Genomic DNA, 10,103 nt, shown 5'->3' with positions numbered 1-10,103 from the left:
TATGGTCCCCCAACATTTAGTCCGTTGCAATATGGTCCCTGACGTAACTGTTGGAGGACCATATTGCAAACGGACTAAATGTTGAGGGACTATATTGCAAGTTTTAAAAGTTAAGATACCTAAATGAAAACTTTAGAAAATTCAGTGATCATTACTATACTTTACCCTAACATATATATTCCACTTTAATATATAGTACATTCTTGTTCATATCCAAATCTCAGAACAAGAAGAATCTGCAGATTTTCCTGAGGGGGGGAAAAGACCTTTAAGAAGATTGCCTTGATCATTTGACCTTAATGACTTTGGCAAGGCAGTTGTCCATAGGCCTTGGAAGAGGTAAACACACAACGGGGCCTCCAGGATTGATTTGTTCAAGCCTAACAAACGGAAGGGGAAAAAAAAAGATGCCAATATTTTTCGTATTGATTAGTACTTAAAACAAAGTTTTGGGATTGAATTTACTAATTGTGACTCACTTGCAGTTTAGTAGAAAATAATGAAGGAAAATGGAGATCTCAAGCTTGGCCAGATCTGCACCATGGCATATTCTGCTTCCTGCTCCAAAGGGAAGGAATGATCCAGCTTTCGTTTTATAGTTCTGCATGTAATCAATAACTTCTTATATGCAATTCCCATTGAGGATCATGAAAACAACCAAATCCAGGGAGAATTTGTACAGGTCCCAATTATGGTTTAAGTCCCTCTATTATGCTGAAATTTGATATTTAATCCTTCTTCTTTAATTTGACATAATCTGGTCCCTCCATCCTTATAACTCTAATTAGTAGGTCCGAATTGATAACGCTGATAGTTTCTGCTATTAACTTGATGAAGTATAATTTGTTTCTAGCCTTAAGTATTTGACTGATTGAATTATAATGAATTCGATATGTAAAGTTATTATTGGTTGAACAATATTGACTAGATTTCTATGTAAACTTAACTGTGTGATCGGCTAATAATAATAAATATATGTCGTCCTTTTAATTGTAACAGCAAACCATGTTACAAATTTGAAGCTACTAATAACTATGTAAAAGTAAAGGGATTAAACTATGTAAAAAGAATAGTACTTAAATTTCAATTTTCAGCAAAGGATTATGGTTATGTTTTAGGATATGCAAATGTTATATGTTTAAACTCAGGCTTAATTGACAAATTAGCGACTAAACCATATCTTTCCCTTAAGTGGGTATCTAATTTTATTGGGTAAACTACCTATTCGGTAACTCATATATTACTTAGTTTATGTTTTGGTCACCCGAGTATTCTTTTTTCAAAATCATACTTAACGTTATGTTTTAGTTTTATTTTGGTCATTCGTTGTTAAATGATTAATGATGACGCTGACATGACATTACCTTATGATCACACATCAACATCACTATTAATTTTTTAGTGGCAGATGATCAAAACATAACCAGAGCATATCATTATGTATGATTTTGAAAAATAGTTGCATGACAAAAACAAAAATTAAGTAATAGATAGGTGATGAAATATGTAACTTACCCGGTTTTCTTTGATTAGAAGTGGTACTTAATATTTTGGGGGTAAAGTATAGTAATGGTCACTGAACTTTTCTAAAGCTTTCATTTAGGTCCCCCAACTTTTAAAACTTGCAATACAATCCCCAACATTTAGTCCATTTGCAATATGGTCCCCCAACAGTTACGTCGGGGACCATATTGCAAATAGACTAAATGTTGGGGGACCATTTTGCAAATGGACTGAATGTTGGGGGACTGTATTGCAAGTTTTAAAAGTTGGGGGACCTAAATGAAAGCTTTAGAAAAGTTTAGTGACCATTACTATACTTTACCCTAATTTTTATTATTGAAAATAGCAATGTGATCAATATTGAACCAATGTTTTGTCTTTAGTAACAAAACCAAATTCAATTTAACATTATGACTTCGTCTGTTTTTGTCTTTGTAGGGTTAGGTGTTTGATTATCAGTATTATCAAACTGATTACAAACATTGTTAATTTAGTTGAAATCTTTGTGTTTTTCTTGCTTAATTATCCCGTTAAACTCCTATCATTAACATATTTCTTAACTTTAATTATTGATGTTCATGCACCTTTCTCGTAAACGATTTGAGTGGGAGTAGAGGGGTGTTCAAAAATCTTTTTTTAACCGAATTAACTGACCGAACTAAATTAATTCGGTCGATCACCGAATTAGTTCGGTCGAAGAACGATTAATAAATTTTTAGATATTCGATTAACGATTAATTCGGTTCTAAATCGATTAATTAACTGAATTAACCTTTAAATATAATTATATAACTCAGTCATCCCAATGCCCCAATCCATTTAAAATTAAAAACTCATTTAAAACCCAAAATGGCCAAATCAATTTTAATTAATTAAAATAATCTAAAAACTAAATGTAAACATTTCAATCTCATCTCACCACTACCAGTGACCCGAGCTTTCATCAAACCCTCGTTCTCTCTCTCTCTATCTCACTCTAATCTCAGTTCTCTCTCGATTCAGGTTAGCTTCCTAACTTCAAAATTCTATATATTTTTTGATTAGTTTACTTCCCCTAAAAATTTTAATTACTTGTTTGATTTAGGGCTTGTGATTTGATATCGTTTATGTGTTTGTGATTTTTTCTCTTTTCTTTCATTTGTTTAATGTTTTTGGAATTTGCATGATTTTAATATAATGTTTGAATCAAAATAATTAGATATTGTAAACTGTTTTTTTAATTAAAAAATATTAAATTCAAAAATTATAAAAAAAATTGGTTAATTCAAAAATTAACCGAATTAACTAAAACTTATTCGGTTCGGTTAATATTTTCATAAAAAAGTTCGGTTCGATTAACGGTTAAAGAAAAAAAAATCGGTTAATTCGGTTAAGGGTATTTCAGTTCGGTCAGCCACCGTTTTAACCGAATGAACACTCCTAGGGAGTAGGGGTATTAAGAGAAAAAAAAATCGATTTATGATATTTGATTACTAACTTATCATCAACCCAACAAGAAAAAAAACTCAATTGTTTTTTATTGTTTATAACTATGAAGTATTGAATATTTTATTTTATGAATGCTATGATATCATCTCTCTTTATATTAATATCATTTAAATTTTTATATTTTATATCTGGGTTTTAAAATTTTATGGTTGAAACATAGAATTTTTTTCACTAAAATTATGTAAACTTAACTTTTAAAAAATAAAATTTGAAGATGAAAAAAGTGAATGATAAATTGTGATAATGAGAAAGTAAAACTCCTAAACATCAAATATTATTGAAAGTTTTTTCATTTGGCTAATATGCTAATATTATTGAAAGTTTTTCATAATTTATATAGATATTTTATTTATGTAAATTAAGATACACATCACTTTTAAATTACATGACAATTTGAATATTTGTATTTTTAAATATTTGAAAATATGATTAAAATATAAATATTTGATTATAAACATTTAATATTTTGTGAATATTTTAGAGTGATTACAAGTCAATATATGTTCAAAATATTTTCTATATACTAACAAAGCACACATAGCTCCGCATACATATATGTTCAAACTTAGCAACACTCATTTTTATCGTTAAGATCACTTTCTGGATTCATAAATATTTAACATTTTATATGTTTTGTATGGTAATAGTGTAAATGTAATGTTTTTTTATATATGAAAAATAGAAGCACAAAACTAACCATTAAATACTAAAAAGTAAGATCATATTTAAAAATTCAATCAAATAATTCAAATAAAACAAATATATGAACAAATATCATTGCCAATAATAAAATAAATAAATATTGTCAACACTGACATAAAAATCAACTGGATTCTTAAAATTATGCATCGACAAATCACTCAAAACCAATACTGTTTTATAAAAAGAATTTAAAAAAATATTGAATCATAGCTATTATAAAAAAAAATTGGACTATAGATGTAGTAATTATTATAATAATTATTATAATCATTGTTTCTTAATGGGAAACTATAATCAATATTACTTAATTGTTAATACCTCGAAGTTCTCAAAAATTGAGATTTAAGGTTAAGTCTTAGTTATTTGATGTTTGCAATAATTCAAACTATTAATATAAATTAAAGGCTATGTTTAATAATTAATGGAATATTTTCTCAAATAAATTTATTCTATTTATTTTGCCACTAAATTATTTTAATATTAAATTTTAATTAATGTATCAAACATATTAATTAAGACATATTTTTCACATTAATCATTACATTTTTAATTAATCATTTATATTCGATCTATTGACCGATTAATTCATATAAGATTTTGTAAAAGTCCATTATAGGACAACTCTCTCAGCCCAATTTATTATATTTATAAACGTCAAAATTCGAACCTCTGTCATTTTTTATAAATCTATTGTCTCATTCTACTAAATCGACTGAACCAACTAATTGTTGAGTAATCGTTATAATTAAGACATATGCATTACGTTAATGGAAAAAAAGGGGAAACATATGCTTCACGAATCATACCAATCATCGTATCTTCTCCTTGGTCAAAAGCCTTTCCACTGTCGGCTATTAACATGCATATATCCGATCTTTGGTATGAATGTTAAATGTACAAGGTTTCCTTTACATGTTATTGCTAGTCAAAGGTTGGATCAACCTCGTCCTACGAATCCCCAAAGTTTTATATTTATACTTGAAAAAGCCCACCAAATATTTTAAAACTTCATATTGTATATTTACATCCTCATTAAATCGAGAGAAAACTCATAAACTTTAAGTAAAGATTAAGATAAAACCATGTTTTAAAACAATCAAATTTAGATTATTATTTTTAAGAAGTAAAAAAAACGAATACACTTGCCATTGTATTATATATACAAGAGGCTAAAAAGTAATATATACAAGAGGCCAAAGTCCCTACCTACCTTCGGCTTTTTACCCCACTGACACCGTTTATTTTTATTTTTACTTTTCTAACACCGTTCGACCAATATTTCCAAAACTAGCACCATTTCTGCTGAGTTGGCAAAGGCGCGTCCCCGGGGGCGCGCTTTACCCGTGTTTTCGCTGAGTTGGATGCCACGTGTGAAAGGCGCGTCCCGGGGACGCGTCTTTGCCATATCAGCAGACACGTGTGGAAGGCGCATCCCCGGGGACGCGCCTTCCATTAAATGTCATTAATGCCCCCCCTCCTCCTCCCCTATATAAACCCCTCAACCCTCACTCATTCTTCACACCAAAATCATCTTCTCCTCTCTTATATAACTCAAATTCTCCAACTATTTGAGTTTTAAATTTGTTATTAGTGGTAAGAAATTTATTTTTATGTTAGTATTTTTTTAAATAGTTATTATTTTTATATTAATATTTATGTAAATATTATTTTATTATTAAAATAATATTATATAATTATTATTTATTTAGAATTATTAATTTTTTTGCTAATTATATTGTTTTGTCTACAGTTATAATGGAAAACGAAATGCTGTTGCGATTGGATAATGATCATATCTCCAGACATTTTAGCGATATGGTAATATTTTTTATAATTAATGTTAATATTTAAATTTATTTTTATTTTAAAGTTATTATGAATTTATATTAATTTTTACTTTTTATAATATATATTATTTAGGATGCTGATCGTATTTTAGAAACTTTTATTAAAAATCCACGTATACCGACACCGGAACGTATTTGCCATATTTGGCTTCTGCTGGGTTCGGGTATATTGCAACAATTATAGGCGGTTGCAAACTCGAACCTGTCCTAATTTCTGCACTGATTGAGAGGTGGAGGCCGAGACACACACTTTTCACCTTCCATGTGGAGAGGCAACAATTACGTTGGAGGATGTCTCTATGCATCTGGGGCTTCCCGTCGACGGAAATATGATGTGTGGTATGGCGGATGGTGATTGGCAATCAATGTGCATTGATTATCTTGGAGCTGCTCCGCCAGAGTTTAATGGAGGTAGAATAGCTTTATCTTGGTTGAAAGCTAATTTTGAGGTTTTAAATGAAAATACTTCAGAGGATCAAGCAAAGGCATGTGCTCGGGCATATATTCTACGAATAATTGGAGGAATATTGATGCCCGACAAATCTCGCAACCAGGTGCATTGTATGTGGTTGCGGCATCTGATCGATTTTGATGAAGCTGGAAGATATAGTTGGGGTGCTGCAGTTTGGCATTTCTCTTTAGAGAAATGTGTCGGGACGAATTATAAGAAAACTGCTATCGGTGGATGTCTTCTGCTTCTACAATCATGGGCGTGGTTCCGCATGCCTTTCTTATGCCCGATCGTGAATGAACCATACGTATTCCCCTTATTGTTGAGGTAATTTTCGAACTAAATTTTGATTTAAATATTTTCAATTAAATAGGGTGATATTTAGTTTATATTATATTTCATAGGTGGTCGATGAAAAGAAAGGACCATAAAAGTATACCTACTGTTTTAGAGGAAATTCGTTTACTTATTGATACGAAAGCTGGGTCTGAGGTATGTTTTAAATTTGTTTAATTATTAATATTTAATTTAAAATGTTAGATATAATTAGAAATTTTATTTATTTGAATTGTATATTTATATTTCAGTTTCAGTGGATACCTTATGCGAGCGATGAAGTGAAAGCTTGCATCCCACCCCACCTTAGAGGGTCATTAGAGGTATGGATATCGGTTATACCTCTTATATGTTATGCTATTATTGAGTGGCATCCAGTTGATCGCGTGCTCCGTCAGTATGGTTGTACGCAATATATTCCTGGAGCTCCTAGAAATTTAGACGACGTGCATAACATAGATAGACGGGGAAAGAAAGATGTTAACTGGGTGGTGAGACACAGAGATTGGATTGCGCTTTGGGAGAACCGATACACTGTTGGCCCCTCGACAATATTACGCTGAAACTGGTCATATGGTTACGGATAACTATATGGACTGGTTTAATGAAAATGGGAAGCCGTTTCTACTTTCGGCGGAAGCACGAGGGGTTAACATTCCTAGGCGCCGAGAAAGACGTCAACCGTCTCAATATCATCGTCCCCCGACGCGTGGACGGAGAGAAGGCGCTACCGGTTCTGCATCAGTCCCACCACAACATCCTTATTCGTCGATGCCGCAGGGGTACATGCCCAGCCCTCCACTTCATATGCCAAGCCCACCAGTTTATATGCCATCTCCGCAGGGTTACATTCCGAGCCCGCAGGGTTACATTCCTAGCCCGCCAGGTTACATGCCTAGCCCGCCAGGTTACATGCCTAGCCCGCAGGGTTTTATACCATATGGAGGTGCATATACGACTATGTTTAATGATCCAGCATATGCTTCATATGCATCTTATTTGGCTGGTGGTGCTTCTCCGCAGACACCTCAATCTTCATCTGGATCACATACATCGATGCCAATGTTTCCACAGTTTCCACAGTTCCCGGGGAGCGGTGGGATTGTTACTAGCACTCCTCCAGGGTCGTTATTTTATACAGGCCCTTCAGCCCCTTCAGCGTCATCTGCACCAAATGAAGAAAATGCTGCTGATGATGATAGTGAAGATGAGGAGACTGAAGAACAAGTTCCACGAAGAAATCCTCCAGAAATATGCAACCACCGCCATGTGGAACTCATTCGAGACGACGACATCGGTGATCAGTATATTTAATGTTATTTAAATAATTAAATTCAGAATTTTATGTAATTTGGTTATGTTATTTAAATGTTTCATGGTTGTTACATACATATTTTTTTTATGTTATTTTTTATTCACATTAACATTAAATGTTTGATAAATGTTTTTAAAATACAAATTATATTATTCGAAATTTAAAATAAAAATAAAAATAATATTATTCAAATTTAAATTTAAAATATAAATTATAGTATTCGAAATTTAACATTAAATTTCAACTTAATATTCCAATTGTATTCGAAATTAAAAGTTATATTCCAATTATAGTTCACAATACTTAAATTGAAATTAAAGGACTCCATACATATGATTTTATCATTAACATATATATTAAAACGTATACATTAAAATCAACTTATGTTGAGTTCATCGATCGACGTAATCAACCAAGAGGGGGTGAATTGGCAATTTATTCAATGTCACATTTCAATGCTCATTCCATACAATTTCAATGTCACAATCAACTTATCACTTCACATTTATTCAATTTATCAATAACATTTTATCTAATTTATTCAAACTTCACATAACGTTTTAATTTAAGTTATTCTTAACTTGTTGAACATTCAAAAGAAGTTAAATTTAAGTTATTCCCCGAGGGACATGAGTGACATAATAGGGCAATGATAATATTCTCTGACGAAATAATGGAAGGGCGTCCCCGGGAACGCGCCTTCACGTGAATAGTGAAATAATAGGTACTGATATATCTAGTGACCCCGAGGGACATGAATGACATAATAGGGCAATGATAATATTCTCTGACGAAATAATGGAAGGCGCGACCCCGGGAACGCGCCTTCACGTGAATAGTGAAATAGTAGGTACTGATATCTAGTGTCCCCGAGGGACATGAATGACATAATAGGGCAATGATATATTCTCTGACGAAATAATGGAAGGCGCGCCCCGGGAACGCGCCTTCACGTGAATAGTGAAATAATAGGTACTGATATATCTAGTGTCCCCGAGGGACATGAATGACATAATAGGGCAATGATAATATTCTCTGACGAAATAATGGAAGGCGCGCCCCCGGGAACGCGCCTTCACGTGAATAGTGAACCGATTATAGAAACTATTATATGCAACGTATAAACTTTCAAAACAAAACTTCAGTTCACAATCTTTCAAATTCTCAAATTCCCAAACTCTAAATTCTCAAATTCTCTGAAAATGAGTCGTCTTTCTGCTGTTGTTTTGTATGATGGAGAAATTAAGGAAGCTGAAGAGGGGGTTGTTTTGAGTCAGATCATTTATCCCCTTAACCTTGAAGAGAAACATCACAATTGAGGAGTTAATCACAAAAATTTCGTTAAAGATTCGTGTAGCAGGCCAGAGAAGACTATCTTCACTTCAATACAGATTTCCTACTGAACTTTTTCCGCACGTATACATCATTTCAGCTTTCAAACGATGATGATGTTTCTATGATGGTTGATGCTCATATGGGGAGTTCACAATCTCTTATTGAAATGTATGCCACTTTTATTGAGGTTCGTGTAACTCGTGGTCTCTCATATTCCTCTCACTTTGGCATTGCATATCAAACTGATCAAGTTGATAGACCGACACAACTTATCTGTAATGATTTCATCATTAATGGCGGATCCAACGCCATATACCATGCCATCAAGTTCAATAGGAAGGCATTCATCTGCAACTGCTTATGATCTCAACCCACGTGGCTTCACCAAATCCATATGGCAACATCTCTTCTACTTCAAGGGGCAGACATTCATCTGCCAATGTTTTCGACTTACATATGGAAATGCCAACGAGACGACAGTCTATTCACATCCCACATGATACAATGGCCTCAAGTTCAAGGGGAGGACACGCAAGCGGGAACTTATTTGACCTCAACATTGGATTATCGGAGGAACCCTCATCTCCACCAGAAGAACCTCTTCGGGAGCCAGGTGCAGATGGTGCTGAAACGGGATTATTCGTTGAACCTGACTCACCACAGTTTAACGTACATTCTGATGATGACGAGGATGACGTTCCGATAAATACAACACCAGCCGAACTTCCTGCACATATGTATGAGGCTGATTATGATGCAATGTATGAGCCTGAATTTCCAGATCTTCCTGATGTTGGAAACTATGGACTTCAATCATCAGTCAATGACGGTAATTTACATATTGGAATGGAGTTCGCATCGAAGGAGGAAGCAATGATGGCAATAAAGAGTTACAATATTCGTAACTCAGTTCAGTCCCGAGTTGATCGATCTAACACGGAGAAATATGTCTGCTACTGCGTCCAACGTCACAACGATGTCAATGGATGGGTGTATCAAAGAGGAAGAGGAAGAACAACTTATGGGAACTAACCAGATACAACGGTCCTCATACATGTTGTGCAACAGGTATAAACCAGGATCATCCCAACTTGGACTCCAACATTATTTGTCAAGCAATCATGCC

This window comes from Hibiscus syriacus, unplaced genomic scaffold, assembly GCF_006381635.1.
Source record: "Hibiscus syriacus cultivar Baekdansim isolate YM2019G1 unplaced genomic scaffold, ASM638163v2 tig00117028_pilon, whole genome shotgun sequence".
Classification (NCBI taxonomy): domain Eukaryota; kingdom Viridiplantae; phylum Streptophyta; class Magnoliopsida; order Malvales; family Malvaceae; genus Hibiscus; species Hibiscus syriacus.
The sequence above is the reverse complement of the archived record's forward strand: the minus strand, read 5'-3'. Positions refer to the sequence as shown.